We start from the raw sequence: 25,769 nt of genomic DNA on the forward strand, positions 1-25,769 counted from the left end.
GCAGTGACAACTCTAAGCAAACGCCGCTACTCTCGGTCGTCATGTGAAGGCGTTGTCCGCGGTGAGAGGTGACGACTGAAATGTGGTATTCTCGGCACACTCTTGACATTGTGGATCTCGGGATATTCAATTCCCTAACGATTTCCGAAAGGTAATGTACCATGCGCCTTGCTCCAACTACCATTCCGCGTTGGAAACTGTTGATTCCCGCCGTGCGGGCATAATCACGTCGGAAGGATTTCCACATGAATCACTTGAGTACAAATTACAACTCTCAATACACTGGCCTTTTATACTCTGCGTACGCGATATTACCGCCATCTGTATACAGGGTCTTACAAAAAGATACGGCCAAACTTTCAGGAAGCATTCCTCACACACTAAGAAAGAAAATATGTTATGTGGACATGTGTCCGGAAACGCTTACTTTCCATGTTAGAGCTCATTTTATTACTTCTCTTCAAATCACATTAATCATGGAATGGAAACACACAGCAACAGAACGAACCAGCGTGACTTCAAACACTTTGTTACAGGAAATGTTCAAAATGTCCTCCGTTAGCATCCAACTTCCGTCGCATGGAATCCCTGATGCGCTGATGCAGCCTTGGAGAATGGCGTATTGTATTACAGCCGTCCACAATACGAGTACGAAGAGTCTCTACATTTGGTACCGGGGTTGCTTATTCAAGAGCTTTCAAATGCCCCCATAAATGAGAGTCAAGAGGGTTGAGGTCAGGAGAGCGTGGAGGCCACGGAATTGGTCCGCCTCTACCAATCCATCGGTCACCGATCCTGTTGTTGAGAAGCGTATGAACACTTCGACTGAAATGTGCAGGAGCTCCATCGTGCATGAACCACATCTTGTGTCGTACTTGTAAAGGCACGTGTTCTAGCAGCACAGGTAGAGTACCCCTTTTGAAATCATGATAACGTGCTCCATTGAGCGTAGGTGGAAGAACATGGGGCCCAATCAAGACGTCACCAACAATGCCTGCCCAAACGTTCACAGAAAATCTGTGTTGATGACGTGATTGCACAATTGCGTGCGGGTTCTCGTCAGCCCACACATGTCGATTGTGAAAATTTACAATTTGATCACGTTGGAACGAAGACTCATCCGTAAAGAGAACATTTGCACTGAAATGAGGATTGACACATTGTTGGATGAACCATTCGCAGAAGTGTACCCGTGGAGGCCAATCAGCTGCTGATAGTGCCTGCACACGCTGTACATGGTACGGAAACAACTGGTTCTCCCGTAGCACTCTCCATACAGTGACGTGGTCAACGTTACCTTGTGCAGCAGCAACTTCTCTGACGCTGACATTAGGGTTATCGTCAACTGCACGAAGAATTGCCTCGTCCATTGCAGGTGTCCTAGTCGTTCTAGGTCTTCCCCAGTCGCGAGTCATAAGGGTGGAATGTTCCGTGCTCCCTAAGACACCGATCAATTGCTTCGAACGTCTTCCTGTCGGGACACCTTCGTTCTGGAAATCTGTCTCAATACAAACGTACCGCGCCACGGCTATTGCCTCGTGCTAATCAATACATCAAGTGGGCATCTGCCAACTCCGCATTTGTAGACATTGCACTGACTACAAAACCATGTTCGTGATGAACACTAACCTGTTGATGCTACGTACTGATGTGCTTGATGCTAGTACTGTAGAGCAATGAGTCGCATGTCAACACATGCACCGAAGTCAACATTACCTTCCTTCAATTGGGCCAACTGGCGGTGAATCGAGGAAGTACAGTACATAGTGACGAAATTACATGAGCTCTAACATGGAAATTAAGCGTTTCCGGGCACATGTCCACATAACATCTTTTCTTTATTTGTGTGAGAGGAATGTTTCCTGAAAGTTTGGCCGTACCTTTTTGTAACACCCTGTATTCCCATTTCGCAACCCCATGGCTTTTGTTACATTACTGAAATGTTTGCGTCAACAAAATTAAATATTCAAAGATGGTTATTAGTTCTTAATGTCAAGGTACTTCCTTTCGGTTCCTCTACCGTGTGTGTGTGTGTGTGTGTGTGTGTGTGTGTGTGTGTGTGTGTGTGTGTGTGTGTGTGTGTGTGTGTGCGCCTTCGTGCTTCTATGCACCCAAGTGTCCCCACGTCTTATAAGTATATCACAATAACTTTTCGTATGTTCGGTCATTTAAAGCTGTTGTAGGGACGTTGTGTCTCTTAAGCACTGTCTAAAGGACCTCTGGAGCTTAGTCATTGAGTCAGATTCTGGAGAAACTCGTGGCCGGCCTTCATGGTCCTTTGGACAAGAAAGAAAGTATGGGATACGGCAAAAAGGCCCGCACGCCACCGTGTCGGCACGTTCCAGTGCCAGCTGAGAGCGCTCATTAGAGCGATGTAACACAGCCGCCGTCGGCATTCTTCTTTGTGGGGACAACGGTTTCACAGTTGGCAGGGTCGCTGATCACTCTAGTAGTCTCTTTACTCAGTCACGTTGCTCGTCAGCACTCGAAAAAGCTCAGCGGAAGTACGTGTAACTCATTGCTTTCACAGCTGACCCAAAGCCTATAATCTCGCGTCCACCAATAACACACTTTTTAACCGAACAAGAAGCTACCTAATTTCTCCGTAGACGTCAAGTGTTTGTGATGAATGCGCCTATTAAACAGCCTCGTCGCTGCAATGATAAATAATCCAAGTTATGTCCAAGAGAAATAAAATTCCACACGATTTCCGGACTCAATGCGTTTAGTGCGGAATCATTCAGTAGAAGATTGCGCCGAGAGAAATGTCACAGAGGAGATGAACCACATATTAACTCGCGCAGAATCTTAGCACATATTTTAAGTTCAAATAGAACGATTTACTTCAAAGAATCGCCATTCCGAAAAAAAAGACAGAAACGTATAAAATACGAAGACGCGGACGCGCGTGCTACATAGGAGAGTAAAAGTACTCGATTCAGTAGAGTCGACTGACGAAAGAAACGAAAGAATAGCTGCCGGGAGCAACGCGGATGGCAATGCGGACGGTCCCGTAAGAGCGGCGTGCCTTCCATATGTATCCGCCACTGCTCTGCTTGAACAAAGGAAACAAACCAGCAAAAACCATCAGTTGCGGGTAAAAAAAATTTAAGGGGTCTTTTTATTAGTATGCTATGCAAATACTTCAGGTAATCTATGAAAGACATTTCTTACAAAATACTTGTACCTGTTGTCTGGAATACTGGTTGCTTATATGACACCCATATCAGATAAGCATCTTTCGTACCCGCAGGAACAGGAGCCTGATATAAAACGTACGCCTAACGGGGCGATCAGAGAAATGATGGACGAATCCAGCATTCAAAGAACTAGTTTTTACTGGAGCATCCCAGGAACATCTTACAGCTCCTGCGTATGAATGATCTTGAACATTACATTAGATTAATCACAACTTCGCGAAGGCATACAATACAATGGTAGTACCGTCTGCTTCCCACGTAAATGTTCTTCAGAGCACTACATTCAAATTTTCTAACCAGTTGTATTTTAATTTTGAGACACGTAGTTATTCATATTGTCACTGGAATCCAACTGTATAGTACCCAGATCTCGCAAACCAACAATATATGCCAGCATTTTTAACGCAGTTAACTACCAGGTTAAGTAAGACCTGTGAACAATACAAACCAGAAGGGATGGTGGAACCCACCAATAAAGTGAATGAGTTAATCGATCATTGCGTTTCGTAAATCACGGCACGGTGTGTGAGGGAGGACACATAGTGAGCCATTAATCCCCTTTTCCTACTTGTCTTCCATTCAGGGACGGTATGTGGGAAAAAATGACTGTTGGAATCCTGGTCAGTACTGCGGAATAAGATGTTGGGGCTTTCATACTACTGTCCTTCCCGCCAAAAACACTTAGTAGTAATAATATTTGTTACTGATTTTGTTTTATAATGTAATAGGAAGCATACTCTTAGTACACGTCTGTTTCGAATCGAGCGTACAAGCGACGCTTATCTCGTCAGCACAATCGTCGCTGCAGCAGTCTATGCGCTAGTGGCTGATTCGGCCACCTTTAACAGCTTACACAACAGCCACCGGTCACAAGAACGTCCCGCTGTTCAGTGTTGGAGATGGCTGACTCCATTTCAGATAACTGTCTATGAATATCATATAGTATGTCACGTTGGGATCCTTCGCTTCTTGATTGGTCAGGAATACATGCACTGATATTACGTTTATATTATGGGGTGTCCTAGAAGTGTTGCTATATAAACTTCGAGGGGTTGTAGAGGGTGTCTTGAGGAACAAATCGAGGATACGAATCCGTGAGCGGAAACATCTTCCAGCGACACTACAGAGCGTCGAAGTTACAGGTGTGCCAGCGACCGCCACTAGGAGGCGCATTCGGAAGTAAACGTGATTTTGTACGTTGACGGACCGTAGACGGAACGTCTCGCAATGTTGTTTGCTATTCGCTGATCACCAATGATTGCCAGTGGAGAAGACTGAACTAGCTGCTCTCTTGCCTTGTTGGATGACGGTTTCAGATACTGGCTTCCTTCCGCATTTTATTTTTCTCCTGGAACCCTCTAAAATCTTCATTTTTTTCGGTTCCAGGAGGAAACTAAACTGGAGATGGAAACCTGTGTCCGAAACCGACATGCGCCGAGGCAACAGATCGTCGCATTCATTTGAGGCAAGACAGACTGACGACCGTGGCGGTCACTGAATAACGAACAACATTGCGACACGTTCCGCCTGAGGTCCGTCAGATTCACGTTTGCTACCGAATGGGTGGCCTTGTAGCAGGATCCGGCTAACTTCGACGTTTGTGACGTCGTTGGATGAAGTTTCTGAACAGGAGTACCTATCCTCAATTTGTTCCTCAATACACCATCTACAGCTCCCATCTTAAACGCCAAAAACATATTTTTTCAGTAGCAAAATGAAAAACAAGTACACAGCATGATTGTCTTTCTTGTACGAGGGTCACTCCAAAAGAATGGCACACTATTTTTGTAAAAATACAGTTTTCATTCTGCATTTGTGAAAGTTTTACAGTGTGTACATACATCCTCCCCACTTGTTTTCAAACTTAGTTCAACCTGTTCCCGTGAGTGGCCCCGTCACAGCATGTCTTCAAAATGGCTGCTACATTTGACGTTCGTCAGAAGCAACGTACTGTCATAGAATTCCTGTGCTGTGAAACGAGACATCCACAAGAGGTTGAAAGAGGTGTATGGATATGCCGCTGTCGATCGCAGTACAGTTAGTCGGTGGGCAAGCAGGTTACGTGATGAAAGCGGGCACGGCAATATTGATGATTATCCTCGCAGCGGCAGACCTCGTACTGCACACACTCCAGACAATGTGGAGAGAGTTAACGTATTGGTGACTGCTGACAGATGCGTATGGGACGACACTGAAGAAACTTCCAAGTTCAACTGAGTCGTGTTCGACCACATCGGCAAAAGCAGGATGTTTTGTTGTTGCACAACAGTGCACGGCCACGTGTCAGTCAAAAACCCATGGAAGCGACCACAAAACTCGGATGGACAACACTGAAACACCCGCCTTACAGTCCTGACCTCGCTCCATGTGACCATCATCTCTTTGGGAAACTGAAAGACTCTCTTCGTGGTATAATGTTTGAAGATGGTGACTCCCTTGTGCACGCTGCCAAACAGTGGCTCCAACAGGTTGGTCCAGACTCCAGAATTTTACCGTGCGGGTGTACAGGCGCTGGTTCCAAATGGCGTAAGGCAGTTGAGAGGGATGGAAATTATGTGCAGAAATGAAAATATTGTTACTAAAGGATGTATCTACACACTGTAAAACTTTCAAACATATAGAATAAAAGATGTATTTTCTTTAAAATAGTGTGCATTTCTTTGGGAGTGACCCTCGTAATTCTTCATTACTAAGGTACAAACAGCAATACATTTTTTTAACGCCCTATGTTTTACATATTCAGTAATCCACTTCCTCTCCTTGAGGCCCACTAAAAAGCATAGTAGAGTGTACTCTACAAGTAAGTACGACATTATTAAAACGCAACACAAAATTTTGACTTAGCACGGGATGCAGGTACCTCGTATAACGTAAGCCGTCCACCTGCTGGAGTCGACAGTAAACAAATGAAAACACAAGGAAAATATGCACCGGTCATTCAGTCAACCGCCTTTAGTTGAAAGTTTGTGTGAATAGAATGTACACCGACAGAGAGAGTGTTCATCATTGGAGAATGTATGCAAGCAGAACAGTAATTGCAATGAATGTTTCTTCCTTACAATACGGTACAGTCCTTTATGGACGAGGAGCATTTCTATCTTCTCTCTGTTGGTGTACGTTGTACTCTCACAAATCTTCAACTCAAGAGCTTGACTGAATGACCGGATCCGGCCGGTTTGGCTGTGCGGTTCTAGGCGCTTTAGTTTGGAACCGCAGGTTCGAATCCTGCTCGGGCATGGATGTGTGTGATGTCCTTAGGTTAGTTAGGTTTAAGTAGTTCTAAGTTCTAGGGGACTGATGACCTCAGAAGTTAAGCAGAAGTTAAGTCCCATAGTGCTCAGAACCATTTGAACCACTTTTTTTTTTATGACCGGTATGAATTTTTCTTTTGTTTCCCTTTGATAACCGTCAACCCCTGCAAGCGGACGAGTAACGTCACCCTGGCTACGAACACTGTGTGGTAATACAGAAGAATCAAAGTCGGTTTCTGTATTGTTTTTCATAACATCAAGTTTACGTGAATGGTATATTTTGATACATTTTTCATCAGGTCTTAAGAATAAGAAGTGAATACCGAAAAAAATAGGACGTAATTTAAAAAAAGAATTACTGCTGTGCATATCTTCGTAACGAAGATCATTATATGAAAGGCGGTCATGTTGGTTATAGCCCCCATGGTAACGAAACAATACTAATTTGACACATATTTTGTTTTTCTTCGGGACAGAAGGTTATTAGAAGTGGTCAAAATATATGGGACACACAGGGAGTAATGAAGATTGGAATTTAAAGTCCCGTCGACAATGAGGTCATTACAGACGGAGCAACGTCGTCCTCACATATGCGAATTCAGTGTGCTAATCACTGCGTCACCCCGCTCGCTATTGGGACACTCATATATATATCTGTATTCTTGAGGTGAATCAGATGATCAACGAAAATTTAATGAAAAAACAAAAATCATACGTGTGAGCCGCTAAGATGTTAAAGTAGTATCTGCAACAAACTATCAAAAAGAAAAAACACAAGATATAGCATTGATTCTATATGACACAAATGTCAAATTTAAAAAGAATGTGTTTTACAACGATCGCGCAAAGAAAGAATATATACTACGCTTTACTGTACCAAATCAAGAAAGTTAGTGCGGCCTACGTACTGCTTGAGGTTATGTTCCGAGCACGGTCGAAGCACGCAAACCAAATCCTCAGAAACCAGTCGCATCGTTGCAGTACGAGCCCAAATTTCTCTGATTTTAGCGTCGTGGTCTCTTGGTGTGATATATGTTGGTGAAAGCATTACTGTTATGTTTCTTGACGCTTTTTCGAACGTGAGCTCTCGGAATTTTGTGGAGTCTCTCCACGACGCACAAGGTCTTTCTCGTAACATAGCCCCTACCCTTTAACCACGCAATTTGAGCATATCTGAGTCACTCTCATGCAGTTCAGATGCAGACCAAACCTCTCACCGCAGTGAAACAGTTTGCCGATCTGCCGACTGCGGTCTTATCGCCAACTCTGGGCGCTATCTACCACAAGATGGCAATCAGGGCAGTCAGCGACAGAGGCGCTTAAGTAATGGAATGCCGCAGACGCCCCGTTCCAGGAAATGCTCTACTTATCTAGACAGGTATCACCGCGATGTTAACATCCTGCAATAAACACCATATCGCTTAACAATTCGTCGATCTGAGATAAGAAATAATTCCAATTGGCGTCTGTTAATCGAATCGTTTGGTATCACGTGCGGTGCAGTCCAACGATGCGGTGCAGTCGAACGATGCACTCCAGCCAAAAGTAATTTGACTCACGTTTTTAAGCAAAATGTTAAAGCTATCTCGTCCTGTGGTCGGTCTGCGTTACCTCAATGACAAGCACCTAATCTTACCAAAGTCTCGGGCGTTTCTAACGGCTCCTGTGCAGAGCCTCACTGCGGTGATTGGTGTAGATACAGTAAGTATTCACTATCTGGACGCCAAAAGCTTGATTTGATCATCATCTTCATGATAAAATCTTCTCAGGTTGATAGCCAAGTCAATGCGTCATTCTCCGGTAACGTTTCAGCACGTTTCTTACTCACCATCTTCGCCTGAATATGGCTTAGACTCGACTATCAACTCGAGAAGATTTTATCTTCGAGATTCGCAGAGAAAGCCTGCATTCTCATACAACCATCATCCTCAGTTCCGTACTGCATCAGCAGGGCCTTCGTGTCTCTGTTTCCTGTGATCCACTGCTTCCTGCGTAATTTTGCTGTATGTGCTGCCATCCAGCACATCATGCAATAAGAAGTAGTTCTTTAATTTTGAGAAATGCTAGAGGCCAGAAATACAGAAAGTAAAACTTCCGTTAATGGAAGCTTCCCAACAGTGGATGTTTTAAAATTTTCATGCAAAATAACGTTAGCTTTTATGGTAAAATTCTTCCAAATAGCGAACATTGTCAGCAACGGATACTAACACGGAAATGTATCTCCAAACAACAATTAGCCTAAAACTTCCAAATAATGGATAACATGAAACAAAAAGACGGTTGTAAATCAAACAGCAACAATCGTTATCATGCGTTTCAACGTTTTGTAAGTTAATAGTGCATACTGTTCCCATTTTCAAGCGAGAGAGCTTATGTACAGTAGTGCTAAGATGTCACAAAAACGGGAACGGTTAACGGAGAATGAAAGGTCGCGATCATCAATGTCCAGGAAAAGAAAATCTTAGTGTTAAGGGGAATGACCATGAGGTTTGCTGTTGGTGAAACACTTATCAGTGACATTTTAAGAAACAGAAAGAACATTCTGAAAAGCCTTACAATTGACATTTTAACGATACTCTGTGCACGAAGCAGTAACTCTCAGTCAGTGGACCTCAGATCCGCGAGTAAGCACTCGCAGTAGGCAATGAGTTAGGACTTCACTATTTTAAAGCTTCTTTAGGATGGCTTGACAAATTTAGGAGCAGACACAAACCTCATTTCCAACTGTTTGTGGTGAATCCAGCTCGTTGAACGTTAACATCGCATCAGACGGGAAAAAAGGGAACAGATATTTGTGAGAGATATCAAGAACGAAATATTTTTGATTGTGACGATACTGGTCTTTTCTTCAGAGCTCCTCCCAGTAAAACGATAGCCTTCGAGTGTGAAAACTGTTCAGGAGGCAAAATTTCGAAAGAATGACTCACTGTGTGTGGTAATATGATATGCGGGTCTGAAAATCCTATTACCGGTAATTCTGCGAAACCTAGATGTTTTAAGGGCACTGATTTGAGTAAACAGAACGTGGAGTGGCGTGTTACTAAAAGATCCTGGGTGACTGCGTTCAATAATGGCTGAATGGTTGCTGACATTTGATAGAAGAATGGACAGACGAAGGAAAAAGGTGATTTTGTTATTGATAATTTCACTGTCCAACTCGGTGTTATACTAAAAGACGTGAAAATAATCTTTTTGCCACCAAATTCAACTTCATGTTGTCAATTAGTTTCTCGGGGGACTATTTAAAATTTCAAAGTGTTTTTATAGTCAAGAAGTATTGAGATATTTTTTGTCTCGAGTGGACAATGCTGAACCTGGATATAAACTCGGAAAATCTATTGGTGCATTGGACGCAGTTCTTACTCCACTTTCAAGTAAGTAGGCAGATGAAGAGGTAAGAAAATGGAAATATTAGTTTTTAGTGAAAAGTGACGAGGAGGCACTCACTTTTTAACGCAAGCAGTTTAAACATACACTGAAACAACAATCCTAATTGACTACTTCAGAAAAAAGTATGGGGATTTATAATTGTAGTACTGTACTTAAAATAAGGATAAACTTTCACTAATTTACTTGTCCAGCATACATCAGTACAGTACTTTTCTATCTACAATAAATGGTGTGTATTGTATTGCGTGTGTACTGCATGACTTTTCATCCTTTTTTGAATGGGGGGCACTTTTTAAACGCGGAATTTTTAATTTTTTTCGTAGATGTCAGTTATATGTATGTTTTACTTTATTTGGTTTTATAATACTGTGACGACGAAAAGTCACACAAGAATATTTCTGTGATCCAAGGACACGAAAGAGATCGAAAGAGTTTGTTACAGTTCAGAGAGAGATTATCTGGGATATATCCCTAAGGTGCATTAATGTTGAAGAATATTAATTTTAAATGCAGTTGCTAGTGCAGAAACCAACGGTTCACCGATTGTGTTAAGTGCCTGCTTAAACCGTATCGCGGCTAGGGCGGCACAGGAAGTTAACGACTAAATTTTACAATTTTTGAAAGGGATCATATAAAAGAATTTTACTTTCTCATATTCTTCCTCAAATAAGACGAACCACCAGATTCTCAGAAAACTGAAGTATAAAGTCAAACTGTATCAAGTGCCAGACGGAGTTGTGGTGGTAAGCGGACAGCACACGCTGGTGTCAGTAAACTATATTTCTTGTTATCGTTTCACTTGCAAAAGGGGCTCGTTTCAGCAGAAGGGAGTCATGAGAACGATCAGAATATCTCCGCATTCCGAAAGGCTTCGGCGCATTTCATGTCCGCCCCCGGTAGCTGAGTGGTCAGCGTGACAGTCAATGCTAAGGGTCCGGGTTCGATTCCCGGCTGTGTCTGAGATTCTCTCCGCTCAGGGACTGGGTGTTATGTCGTCCTAATCATCATAATTTCATACACATCGACGTGCAAGTAGCCGAAGTGGCGTCAAATCGAAAGACTTCCACCAGGCGAGCGGTCTACCCGACGGGAGGCCCTCGTCACACGCCATTATTATTAGCGCATTTCATAACAAGAGTCGAATCATTTTCTCCTCTTTAAAAGGGTACCGGAAATGAGATGCTATGTGTATACAAGGGTAAGTCAATTATTATCCGCAATTTAGTTTTTTATTTTGTTAGTACTGTCGTTTTACGTTGATGACGCATGCTTTGCTTATTTGTTGTTATATCTTTGCAATTTTCAAGCTGCTAGGTTAGTTTCGTTATCGCTGCCGTGTTGTTAATCATGGCTGCTCCGCTGTCTATTTGCACCAAAGAAGAGCAACGTTGAGTGATTCGTTTTTAGTGGTCGGAAGGCGCATCAGGGACCGAAATTCATCGAAGACTTTCGGAACAGTACTGGAACAGTGTTTTGCCACAACGGAGTGTCTACGAATGGATTGAATAATTCCGGAACCGTCGCAGAAGTGTTACGCAAGATGAAGGAGCCGGAAGACAGTTACACCGCCAAAAATGAAGAAACCATTGAGCATTCAAGTGAAATGATTCTTTTAGACAGACGATTAACTATTGACGAAGTGGAACATCGTCTTCGTAGGCAGAACCGTGACTAATTTGCAATCATCCACAACAGACTTGGGTTTGATAAAGTTTGTGCAAGATGGGTCCCAAAATAACTCATACGGTTGCATAAACAAACGCGCTTGGACATCTGCAAAAAAACATTTGGATCGCTATGGTAACACAGGGGACAACTTCTTAGACAGCATCATTACTGCTCCATTGTTACGAGCTGAGAGTAAACGACAGAGTATGGAATGGAAACATCCTAACTCGCCGTGCAAAAAAAGGTTCAAGACCAATCGTCCGCAGGGAAACCGATGCTTACGGTTTTTTGGGACGCACTAGTCCCAGTACTGGAACATTATGGGGAAAGGGGCACAACAATAAACAGTGTACCTTACAATGAAATGCTTACTGTCAGGCTAAAGCTTGCAATTCCAGGCAAACGCCGAGGATTGCTGTCAAAAGGGGTTGTGTTGTTGCACGACAATTTCCGTCTGCATACTGCTGCCCACACTGCTGAAACGCTCAAGAAACTCAAATTTAAAGTACTGGATCATCCTCCATATAGTCCCGATCTTGCCGCCCTTCTGACTATCACTTGTTTGGTCCACTCAAACAGGCATTAAGGGGCCGTCGATTTGCCTCGGACGAAGCAGTGGAAGAAGCGGTGCATTCCTGGCTCGCAGCTCAACCGAGAACGTTCTTTTATAAGGGCATTAGGAAGCTTGTATAAAGATGGACCAAGTGTGTTGAAATGCAAGGAGACTATCTCAAAAAAATGATGTTCTTGAAATTTCCTGTTTGATTACAATAAAATTTTATAACTAATTTGTGGATTATAGCTGACTTACCCTCGTATTTCTGTCGAAAAGACAGTCATTTCAATACTGAGCGTCCCAGAAATCTTACCCTGATTACAAATAACTGTAAGACAAAAATATGCTACATAGACAAACACTTTTTACCTCGAGTTTTGTGTGTCTTATTGAAGTTGTTGTGTAGCTACGTACTTACTTTATTTGTTGCAGAGCTCAATGACTAACAACAGTGAAATCTGACACAAATTGCAAACAACATGCACTACAACAAGTAGTTGTCCATGTCCAGTGTGTCCTCTGGTATCACGAAACACAGTGACCAAAAACAGTCCATACAAATTCCAGACGGCATACCACAGACAGCCACACGACATTAAAAGCATCAAGATGTGGCAAACGAAGTTTAAGGAAACAGAGGGCGTGTGTGGTCTCCAACGCTCATATCATTTTCTGCGTACCCGTTCGGTATGTTCACTCACGTAAAATACGAGGCTAAGTCATTAAACGATGCGGCTTTCGTCATCACTTTCATCAACAGGTATGCACATCGACCACAAGTGGTATCTATATCCTTATTATGTAACAGTTGCCCTTCTGTCGTCATTTTAGCCCCAGGTCAGAAGAATGGTATGACGTGCACCGCATATTAAATGTTATGGGTATCCCATTTATTACTATGCCTGGAAACTTATAGAGTGCAAAGACTTATGCTCATTCCTGGGTCTATAAATTGGCACCACTTTTGGCCTAGCTTTCTTCGAACTCTGTGTTTACTTCCGTGACCTAGAACAGTGAACAGCAACGTCACACGAGGATTGTCCCGCAAATAGCAGTATATTTGAATGTCACTGAACTGCGAACTTCATGTCACTGAACTGCGAACTTCAAGCAAAAGAACAAAGCAGCTAAAGACTCAGAAACGCATCAAACAACTGTCTTTTAAATATATTTTTGTGAAATCCAATCTGACGCGACTTTTCGACCTGATGACACTTCGATGGTTTTTGTAGTAATGTCACTGCTTTATTTATTATTAATACAGCTTCTCTCTCGAGCCTTGTTGTCCCTGTTCCAGACATTCACATCCCAGAAATATCTGAGTTCACTTCGAATCGAACTCAGGACCTTCGCATAGGAACTAACTATCCAAACGTATAGATTTCGCAGGCAGTTATTTTTCTTGTTCGAGCTTTGATGTAAATAATGTCTTATTCCATCTCTCGGTGACATAAAAAAGCCTTAATTTTGTAGTAAAACTTGAGTCATAAGACCCGAAACTTATGCTATTTTTCTGATTCTTTCACAATATTCTTTTTCCAGCGCTAAATTTAAAAATTGATATTATCTCATTCTGTTGAGGATTCATTACTATCAGTTTAACGTTTAGACCACTAGAAAACAGTATTACATAGTCTTTTTATGACTTTCTGATTCAGTAATATTAAACAAAGAATATGCGTTCCGACACCTTCCACTAAACAGTTCGTTGATCGATAGATTGGTCAGCGGGAAGGACCGAAAATTTACTTGTTCCGTAAAACATTGAAGAATACAAAGCCGGCGACATTCTGGCAAAGAATCAGGCGAGACAGTTACAGACATTTTCAGAACGACAGTCGCCCTAGTGCGATAAGCTTCAAGGCTATCCGCTTTTTCTTATCACGAGCGACTCAGCAGTAGAATTATCAGAAGGTGAGACATCCTGTACACGGTATCAGATGTGGGATATGCCTGACAGAGGTAGCGGGCTGCTAACAAACCAAGTGTCGAAACGGCTGAAAGGAGAACAAGAAACGTTTTCTGGCGCTCAAACTAATTCCAATGAAACAACAAGATGGGCGATTCCTCCTCTTTCCTTTTATTCCTAGTGAACATTGAACACATTATTATTATTATTATTATTATTATTATTGTTGTACCTGCGAGAGATGTACAAAATACAGGACTGAACTCAACATCCAGTGAAGAAAGGATTATAAAACTACAAAAAACATACAGACTTGCATGGAACAATTACAGCAAAAGAAGTATTTCCATCAATGCAAAATTAAGACACTATAGTACAGTAATCTTACCAGAGTCCTCGCATGCAATAATGAAAGGGAGAATGAAAATTAAAGAGATGGAAAACACACGGGAGGAAAATAACGAGAAAAATCTACGTACCGGTTGAGAAAGAGGAGATTCGTATAAAGAGATCGACAAAAGAACAGTATGGGCAGCAGAGATAATTACAGACAAAATCAGGAAAAGAAGGGCACAGTTCTTCGGACACATACATAAGATGAACGAAAACAGGCTGACCGAGAACGTTTTTTAACATAGTAACAACTAGTACAGAGAAAACCAAGTGGGTAAAGGAAATCCTGTAAGTATGGCAAAAAAAACAGAGAAAAAGAATTAGAAAACAGAAGTTTTACGAACGCCCAAAGAGAAGAAAACAGGAAAGAAAGGAGGAAAAGGAAACAGTGAATACATGAGAGGTTTTTGACAAGAAAAAAGACAAAAAAATTCTGTGAGAATTGCGATCAAGAATTTTTTAGTTATCATATTGATTGTGTTTTGGCGCTCTCCTTGTGGGGGAATCAACGATGATGACGACTATGATAATGATAATAATTTCGATTGGGTTTACTACAAAACATAATGCCAACAGCTTAGTACAAACATAAAATCATATATACAGAGAAATGATGACATATCACATCTAACCAAAACAATATAAAAAACGGGCAGTTGTGACTTGGACTCGTGCTCTGAGGGTTATGTAATTATATGTTGATTATATATGCAGGTAGCTTATCTATGAGCTTCGATGGGTGAGTTTGCGTGTATCAAAATATGTGACATACGTGGCCGTATATGGTGATTTCATTGACTCAGAAGCTTAAATTTTTTTAAACAGCCTAGGAACCGTGGACCTTAGTATTTGAAATAAATTTCAATTCCATATCTCTACCCGTTACTGAGAAAAAGGGTTCTTAGTAGGCGGTCGGACAACAGAGTGATCCTGTAACGGTTCCCTTTTTACAGACTGAGGAACAGAACCCTACAATGAGAACACGACAGAGATTTGAGTGACTCTGCAAATAAATATCAACCGCAATTTCATATACACATGTCACTGTTTCCTGTATATTTGAGCATATTCATGATACAACAAAACAGGAGCACTTGTTGGAAGGGGGCCACTTCAATTCCACAAGGTTCTGCACTAGATAGTTTTGTTGTGCTTCGAGAAAAATGCAGGAAAACAGGTAGTTGTTTATAGTTCTTTCTTTGGTCCGGTTGTCGCAGAAATGGTTATCCTTGATGCCTGCTAGAAGTAAGCGGGAAGGAGTTGAGCTATGGTTTGGACGAGTTCATACCAAGGTAGTTACAGTTTCCTGCTCGTCTGAAATTTTCGAAACCAGGGGTTCTTTTTACTAATTACAACGCAAAAAAGCTTCGGAAAATAGACCAACTATTTGTTTTACGGAATCTATGTACTACAAGTACAAATTAGTTATGAATAGGATAATTCGAGTTTTACGATAAAACCATTGTCGTTGGACATTGTGAACAAAACAATAGTTTCGACGTTCCCAAAGCAGCAACAATCTACAATTCGTCCAACACACGAGTTTGAGTTTGGATGTATAAATAGCGAAAAGTGCCAGAATGAAGTACAGAAGGGACATGGACTTATTAATCAAAGAAAAGAATACAATAAAGCAACACAGGTTTTTACTTACATAAACATAGTTAAACATTCAAAAGTAAAGACAGGCAATTTATAACGCAAAATAAGTATTCGTCTGCAATACCGAAAATCAACTCTGAACACATACCGTTATGCTTAATATTTAGTAGGCCCTCGTTTCCTCTTTATAATCCCTTGTATTCTTCTTGACATGGATTTCACCAGAGATTCTATTGCCTGCTCTGAAAATTTACGCCACGCCCCTAGACGAGTGTTCTTGAGAACATTGCTATTGTATGTCTGATGATTCCTTAATTTATTTGGAGCATTCCGCAAACTCTCTATTGGGATAATGTCTGGGTTGTGGTGGTGTCGGCATCCACCGGTAAGTGTTACAAAACAGCCATAGCCTTGCATCTGGAACTGCAAGTTCCGGATCATTATCTTGTGTAAAAATATAGTTCCCACGAAGTCCTCTATTATTCACACTTCTGGATATGTGTGTTCTTAAAATGTTGATGTAAGCATCGTGGTCCGTAATTCCATCAAGGAAACACAGATCTCCGAAACCATTTGCACCCAACCAGCACCAGACAAGTGCTGAACCTCCCCCATGTTAAAATGTGGCTGTTATATTTCTGTCTTTACGTTAACATTTCTTTTTTATCCACACTGTTACTCGCCCATTTAACTTAAGGAGCTGAAATCGATTCTCGTCGGTAAGTACAATCTTCTGCCAAAAACCAAACCCATCGGATTTATGGTTTCTTGCAGATCCACGTCGCTTGCTTCTGTTGGTTTTACTGACGTCTGGTTTTCTGCGTGCTGTTCTGCCTTCATACTCAGCTTCATATAGCTCATTTCCTTCCGTTGCTGTGAAACAGAAGTTCCTTTCTGAACCGCAGTAGCAAGTTTTGGAGCGCTTAGTTTTGATTTTTTCTCCACTGCTCTAAGGAGATGTCTTTTTTTTTTTTATTTATTTATTTATTTAACCTGGCAAGATTAGGGCCATCAGGCCCTCTCTTACATCTAACCAGGCATTCTACTTATTTTACAGTCATATGTTTCAGTAGGCATGTTAAACTACATCTAATACAAAAAGTGAGATAAACAATTACAAAGGTACACCTCGAAAAATATATACATTATTGAAGAGAAAGATTTAAGATAGGAGTGCTGGCAGCAGGGAGTATGAGGGAGACTCATGGTGAAGCGAGGAGAAGAATAGAGAGGCATGATGAAACATAATTAAGGAAAATATAAAGGAAAAGGAGACTGCGTGTCTAATAGAGATAGATGAAGAGGAAGGCATCTCAGGAGCAAGATAGGAGACACTAGCTTTGCTATTTGACAGATGAGAGGATTTGCCTTGCACATTAATTTTGTGGAGAATTTTATGCGGATGATAGTAGGAAATGCTTCAACTTCTTCTTAAAAGCAACAGGAGATTGAATTTTCCTCAAGGTAAGGGGCAGTTTGTTCCAGAGGCGGACAGCGGCAACTGAGAAGGAGTTTGCAAAAGTTTTTGTTTTGTGAGTGGGCACAGTTAGGATACCAGATAAGAGTGACCTCGTGTTTCGATTATGATGGCATGACAGGATTTTAATCTCTGAAGCTAGGTACTGGGGTGCTTGCGCGATGAGGAGTCGGTGAAGTAGACATAGAGTGTGGTAGTCACGCAGTTTGTCCGGCCGCAGCCACCCTAGCTCGGAGTATGAAGCACTAACATGATCATATCGGCGAATGTTGCAGGTGTAACGCACACAGGCATTCATGGTTAGCTCTAGCCGTCTTTTGTTTTCACTACTCATGCCTTGTTGAATCACATCACAATAGTGGAGGTTCGGTAGAACGAGTGCTTGCACGAGCTGGCGTTTCAAGTCCTGTGGGAATATGTTCCGAAACTTTTTGAGAGCATAGAGACAAGCAGACGTTTTTCGGCACACTGCGACTGTATTCTCCGCCCAGTTGAGATGCTCGTCCAAAGTTACACCCAAGTTCTTCACTGTTTTCTGATATGGTATTGGAGTACCTTCGAGCAGAATAGGAGGTAGCCGTTCGCGGAAATCTGAACTTATTAATTTCTGATGGGCTATTAAGATTACTTGCGTCTTTTTTGCATTTAATTTAAGCCCCAGGTTTTTCGCCCATGTCACTACTGAAGACAGATCATCATTCATCAGAGCGATTGCAGTGTTTACGTCTTCAGGTCTGACGCTGAGGTAGAGCTGGAGGTCGTCGGCATAGAAATGATGTTTACAGGAGGACAAAACCGACGAAATATCGTTGACATATAAAGAAAACAAAAGTGGTCCTAAGACTGATCCTTGTGGCACTCCCGAAGAAACATGTTTCCAGGAAGATTTTTCATTTGCGCAGACAACACATTGCTGTCTGTCTTTTAAGTAGCTTTCAAACCATCTCATTGCACTATCAGAGAAATTAAGCTGTTGCATTTTTCTGAGTAATATGTCAAAGTTAACAGTGTCAAAAGCTTTGCTGAAGTCCAGTAGCGTCAATATTGTTGCCTTTCGATTGTCGATGGCATATTTCAGGTCATCAGTTACTTTAATTAGAGCAGTGTTTGTGCTGTGATGTTTACGGAAACCGGATTGAAATTTGTCATATAGACTGAATTCATGCAAGTGTTCAGTGATTTGGTCATGAACAATATATTCCAGTGCTTTGGAAACAGCAGGCAGTATGCTAATTGGTCGGTAATCACTAGGCAGTTGCGGGTTTTCGACCTTAGGGATGGGTCGAATTATGCTTCTTTTCCATGCAGTGGGGTATATTCCGTTCACGAGGGAAAAATTAAATACGTCAGTTAAGACAGGTACTAAGATATCGGCAACATTCTTAATCATGGTTATACCGATACTGTCGTTGCCTATTGCATCAGAAGAGATTCTCATTATTGCTTTTCTTGCCGTATTTGTTGTTACATGTTTTAGATGAAAGGTATCGTTGTTAGTTATCCTGTTTGGGGATTCTTGTGGACGGAAATCATCAGCCGTGCTGGTATTCAGAGGTGCAGAGAAGAATTCATTTAATTCGTTAGCTGACACATGAAAAGTAGTTTCCGATTTTGCCTTTCCGACCCCCAAGCTACGGAGATTCTTCCATAGAGTCGTGGGTGTCAGATCGCTGCATACGAGGGAGCGAGCGTGCCTGATTTTGGCATTTCGAATGCATTGTTTCACTCTGTTCCGTAGCTTTCTATATTCTTCAAAACGTTCGGGTTTCGGATCTGCCTTGAAACGCCTGTGGGCAGCATCCCTATTAGTCATCATTTGACGTAATTCAGCTGTCAGCCATGGAGCAGGAGATTTTCTTACACGGACTGTGCGCACAGGTGCATGTTTGTCATAGAGGGCAGTGAGTTTATCACCAAGTTCATTAATTTTGCCGTCGATTGTAGGTTCTCTGATTATTTGATGCCATGAGATTTCTGAGCAGTCGGCTGTTAGAGCGTCAAGGTCAATACGTTTCATGTTCCTACAAGTTATGTAACGCGATTTGATCCTTGGGGGCTGCACAGAGTAGGCCAGGAATATTACATCATGTGCTGAGAGGCCAGGGGCCGATGATTGACCAACATCTCTTACTTTGTCAGTCTGTTTCGTTGCGATCACGTCTATAAGAGTATGACTGTGCGCCGTATGGTGTGTAGGTTGTAATGGAAGAATGTTCATGCTATTGCAACTAAACAATCTTCTTAGGTTTATTGCGGAGGGAGTGTCTCTTAGCAGGTCTATGTTCAAGTCACCCATTACGATGACATGTTCGTATTGACACTGAAGTGAATGTAATTCCGACTGGAAGGAACTCATTGAGCTTATTTTTGGCGGCTTGTACACGACGCCAGTCAAGAATTTCCGGTTTACCATCTCGAATAGAACTGCTGGACAACCACTTCGTAACTGTTTTTCGTACGTTTTATTCTGATTAAACCTGTATATAATAGTCTTCACTGTACCAGTAGTTCTGCCGATGGTTTTTCCAATTTCTTGAAAAGATTTTCCTTTTGGAAACATCCTGATGCAGATTTTTCCCTCTTCTTTTGTAGTTTCGGGACGTTTTCGTCCCATATTACTTAAACACCACTCAACAGCTTTGAATACCGAGAGGGAACTATCATTTATATTGGATGAAACATAAAGGCATAAGGAAAGATTGAGCGGTGTGTGTCAGTGCGGCACCATACCTGGGATCTTGTTTAATAGAAGAATATTTACTTGACATCAACTGGGACAGTATATTAAATAACGTGGATTTGTTCACAAATTAAGCAACATATGCACTCAAACAGTGCTTTATTTCTGAATGTAGATGTCACCCTATGTCAACAATTAGTTATTATTCGTTTCTTTGCTATGTGTTTATGATTTTACTTGTTATATTCTGTGCGTTATGACTGGACTAGTACTTTTTGGAGTCACTGCATTTCCTCACAAAAGCAGTCTGTTGTGGGACAGAGCTATCCCCACTGGCGGTGCTGACGACTCATTGTGACGTATCATCGTGACCATGAGTGCTGATCTGGGCGAAAAGTTGATTTTCATGCAATCACCACCTTAACATGAGAAATACCTGATCTTTAATGCACTGCATATTCATGTATAACGATCACTCTGCTCACTAAGCGTGAAAGGATGGGAGGATCTCTCTTGACCGAAGGGAGCCAGAGGCACCATCTGACAGCTATTAGGCAACGCCGGAACCGTGGAGATACTTTGCTCCAACCAGCACAGAACGGGCTTGTACTTTAGCAAAGCACTACAGAAACAACTTAATTTAAAACTGGCCTCTACTGAAGAAAAAAAAATCTCCCACTCTACCCTGGCTCCTAATTTTTTATCCTGGAACTTGGAAACCATTATGCTCTATAATAATCTATTCCTTGTTTTTGTTTATGTCTTGTCTGAGTGTCATATTTTGTTGTATGTTCATGATGCGACATAAGTATATCATTAGTAGAAGTGTAATAAAGCGCTGTGTTTATTTCTTGCTACAAATATATACGAGGGTTGGAACTTAAATAGTGGCAACTATTTATTCACAACCGATACATTTTTGCACCTGTTACTGTCCTTAAAGCCGGCCGGAGTGGCCGAGCGGTTCTAGGCCCTACAGTCTGGAACCGCGCGACCGCTAACGTCGCAGGTTCGAATCCTGCCTCGGGCATGGATATGTGTGATGTCCTTAGGTTAGTTAGGTTTAAGTAGTTCTAAGTTCTAGGGGACTGATGACCTCAGAAGTTAAGTCCCATAGTGCCCAGAGCCATTTGAACCATTTGAACTGTCCTTTAAAGTAGTCACCAGCGTTGTGTAGAATCCGTTGTAGGCGATGTGTAAGGCGTAGTATACCGTTAGCAGAGCCTGTTCTGCTGATGGTGCGAATGGAGCGGTCTACTGACTGTCGAATCTCTGGAACAGTTCTGAAGGGAATGCCACGAAGTGGTTCTTTCATCTACGGAAACAAATCAATGTCACGAAGTCTTCAGTTCAGGGAGTATGGTGGATGTTATAGTACTACCCAGTCCCATCGACCGAACAGAGTAGCCACAAAATGAGATTTTCACTCTGCAGCGGAATGTGCGCTGGTATGAAACTTCCTGGCAGATTAAAACTGTGTGCCCGACCGAGACTCGAACTCGGGACCTTTGCCTTTCGCGGGCAAGTGCTCTACCAACTGAGCTACCGAAGCACGCCCGGTACTCACAGCTTTACTTCTGCCAGTATCCGTCTCCTACCTTCCAAACTTTACAGAAGCTCTTCTGCGAAACATGCAGAACTAGCACTCCTGAAAGAAAGGATACTGTGGAGACATGACTTAGCCACAGCCTGGGGGATGTTTCCAGAATGAGATTTTCACTCTGCAGCGGAGTGTGCGCTGGTATGAAACTTCCTGGCAGATTAAAACTGTGTGCCCGACCGAGACTCGAACTCGGGACCTTTGCCTTTTGCGGGCAAGTGCTCTACCAACTGAGCTACCGAAGCACGCCCGGTACTCACAGCTTTACTTCTGCCAGTATCCGTCTCCTACCTTCCAAACTTTACAGAAGCTCTTCTGCGAAACATGCAGAACTAGCACTCCTGAAAGAAAGCATACTGTGGAGACATGGCTTAGCCACAGCCTGGGGGATGTTTCCAGAATGAGATATTCACTCTGCAGCGGAGTGTGCGCTGATATGAAACTCCGCTGCAGATTATCTATGGTAGACGTCAATGTCCCTCGTTAGCGGAAGGAGAAGAACCGTCCGTCGCATTTCGGCGCTAGCTAAGGGACAACGCATGGGCAGAGGTGAACATCCTGATATTTAGGCAAAGACCAATGCATAAAGAAATCTTGGACCCCCTTTCAATAGTGTTCGAACAATCATCATTGCAACCACAGACCATATATAACACAGACAGCGCATGTCCCTATCTCTGCCGTGTTAATGCTTGAAACCAACCTCTAAGTCACGTGACTCGGGGCAGAAAGCCGTTCCTGTCATTACGCGCTGTGTGAAGAGGAGCGGACAGTTACAGTTTCTCTTAATTATAGCTGAAATCAAGCATTTATTTTGATAATTCAACGGACTGTGGTACGACTCTTACGCTTATAGCAGTGCAGATAACCTAGCTTCTCCGAAATTCCTGATAATAAATCAGTGGTTATAGTTTTTACACGTGGTCAAGTTGAAACGTATTGACAGTTATTTTAACAAGGGACAGAATGATTGTTCCTTAGTGAATAATCTTTTTTTTTTACACTGTGAATTATTGTATTTCGCCACTTCCATAGGAGTAGAAAACAAAATAACAATTTCGAACGAAGCATTAGTTTTCTAACTTTTCCACAAGAGTATGTGTGAAATGCTTTAGCAAGCTTTAGTAAGAAATGAAATTCTATTATGTGCAAAATGTCAGGTATTTATACAAAATAAGTCCGCATGTTTACTGACTTTTGCATAATCCAGTACAGATACCGAAAGGATATCAACATAGGAAGCGTAATTTATTATAACACGTTGATTATACTTGTGTAGTAAGCTAGATATTAACGATATATCGTCTCAAAATCTTAGTCATTCACCGAGTTTTACATCCATCGTAACTTTCAACTTATGAAGTAGTTCTGCAAGTGTTTTAAAGTATTTCACTTCTCATCTGAGATTTTCGTCACTTTGGAAATTTCTGGTAAGGTCTTACGGGACCAAACTTCAGAGGTCATCGGTCCCTAAGCTTACACACTACTTACGCTAACTTACGCAAGAACACAACACACAAACACACACACACACACACACACACACACACACACACACACACGACCTTCCGACGGGGGGGAGCCGCCCGGACCGTGAGAAGATGCCTTAGATCGCGCGGCTACCCCGCTCTGCTTTCGTCGCTTTACTCTATCTGTTGGATACATCCAAGACAAGACTAATCTGAGCGTATGTGAAGGTCTTTACTTCTGCATGTAGTAAAAAGCACAACATTTGATTATAACAAAAATGCAATTGATTGTGCTTTTTAAATTCGTAATGACATGGTTGGCTTCATGCTCCGAGTCACGTGACTCAGATGTTGGTTTCAGTAAAATGAAGTCATGCGCGGTTAATGATATACATGGTCTATGATTGCAACTATTATATAAGCTATTCGACTGTTTCTTCGAAACAACGAAAGACGACATCACATGTATAACAAAACACACATCGCCACTTTCAAACATTTTCGATTACATATGCAATAAACTGAGAAAAAATAATCCAAATGAAGTCTTGCCTCTTTCGCCGTTTCATCATCGTATTTTCAAAACATTAGGTCCTAAAGATCAATTGAAAATTCACTAAGTGCACATGGAAAAAGCTTAGGCAGCTGGCACTTTCTACGTTATGTTAAAATAGGACGAGCTACAGTGACAACAGAAGAAATTCACAACAAAGAGGAACAAGTCAAAGAAGAAAGAAACTCGTTCACGTCTACATTGCAAGAAATTTGGATGCATTATTGCACAGTGCCGAAAACGCATGATCACAGAAGAAATAAAGACGATGAATAACAATGATAATTCTAGTTCCAGTTTAAAAGTAAACAGCAGACTCATTTCTCGGCACAGCCTTACAAATTCGTACTAATTTTCATAGCGCTGGTTCTAAGATCTCTGACGCTGGCCCACACCAGATTTCAGCAAATACACGGCACTTTGCTCCATTTGAGTTTGATTCCACAATGTGCAGCTGGAAACGGAGTTATTTTTGTGCACGGGATTGGCAGTATTAATACTGGCGAATGTATAAACAAACAGTGGATACCTGCTTCGCTGGGTAATGACTGGTGCCTGCGCGCATCTGATGACATTCTTCTGTTCGTCAAGCTTCACAGTGCGGATGTAATGTGACTTATATAACAAATATGTTATCACTCGGCGACAGAGAAACAGTTGTAACAGGAAAACTTGTTGGTTCAATTTACGTTATGAACAAGTGTGTTTGTTATCCAGAATCACAAATAAAGATTAAATTAGCAACTTCAGAAGCACAATTACAAGGTTGGAATGAGATACATGGTCATTATGATAAATTTCACGTACGAGTCAGGCCCTCGCTGCGATATATTAATTAAGTGTTCTGACACCACATCGTTTTGTTATGAACGTGTTCTTGGCAGATCCCACTGCAAACCATTCAGGCTTCACAGAGATTGCCCGCAGACCGTTGATGAACTGAATGTTGCTGATCCCAATGGAGTAATCGCTGTTGACTCTAGAAATGGCTTTCGTTGTGCGATTTTCAAAGACGTTTATTCACGTTTTGGTGCAAAATAAATTTGAAACAGGTGACAATGAGGCAACATTTTCGAAGGTGTATCATCCTGCTGATCATAAGATTAAAGCGTTTTGGTCTGATGGGGGAGAATAATTTAACTGAAAGCGGTAGCTCCAGTGCTACGAGACTGTGGTATCGAGTTTCGTCTTTCTTGTCTGTTTACGCGTGAGCAAAACCATGTTGTTGAACAAGCAGATCAACGTGTAGTAGAATTAGCTCGTTCCGTGTTATCAAGTTCCCTAAATCATTTGGGTGCTGACTAGCGTTTTACTACTCAATCGCAGTGAGAAGACAAGTATGTAAGATACTAAATACCTTTCTGTGGACTGTCGACGTGTTGGACAGTTTTAACTGTTCACACATTTTTAGACCAAAATCTTATGTCTATTTATCAAATAAATTTCGTTGTAAGATTGACGACAAAGCTATGTATGGCTATTTTACTTTTTGTGTGAATTAAAAAGATGGTTACAAAGCGCGAACCGTGTCAAGGCGCCCTAGACCAAGCGGCAGTTGTTAGTAATAGCGGTACTCGTACCGTGACAACGACTGCAGCTGAAGAAAATTTGAAGCTTGCGTAATTCGACGTTAGAATTGCATTGTTATATGGCGACATTACACAGAAATATGTATGTTTGGAACCAGAAGGTTTTGCTGACGGAGCAGGTCATCTTGTCGCCTGAAAAACTCATTATATGGACTAGAGCCGCCACCTCCATGTTGGAGTAGTAAGTGTCGCTCATTAACGAAAAACATTGCTTTATTCCTTTGACAGTAGATTCTTGCATTTGTATTCGACAGAGAAAAACAGAAAAATTGCCGATTGTCAAGTCGAGAGTCTGAATCGCAGGATAAAGTCAAAGGGCAGTGAATTCATTTTCTTATTTGTTAAATTCAGATTTTTCTGAACCGTTTAAACATGCCTGCTTTGAAACTATTACAGACAGTCATAATGAACAATTAGACAATGAATTTAACA

The 25,769-nt window shown here is 41.8% G+C and overlaps 1 protein-coding gene and 1 non-coding gene across 3 annotated transcripts in view; both read right to left on the bottom strand.

Annotated features, from left to right (window-relative positions):
* The window catches only part of LOC126349682 (unconventional myosin IC), a 397,905-nt gene that overhangs the window by 114,281 nt on the left and 257,855 nt on the right, over nucleotides 1–25,769 (bottom strand). The window lies entirely within an intron of this gene.
* Nucleotides 21,898–21,972, bottom strand: Trnal-caa (transfer RNA leucine (anticodon CAA)). Its single transcript has one exon. It is a non-coding gene; the product is annotated as a tRNA-Leu (tRNA).

Source organism: Schistocerca gregaria, chromosome 1, assembly GCF_023897955.1.
Source record: "Schistocerca gregaria isolate iqSchGreg1 chromosome 1, iqSchGreg1.2, whole genome shotgun sequence".
Taxonomy (NCBI): Eukaryota; Metazoa; Arthropoda; class Insecta; order Orthoptera; family Acrididae; genus Schistocerca; species Schistocerca gregaria.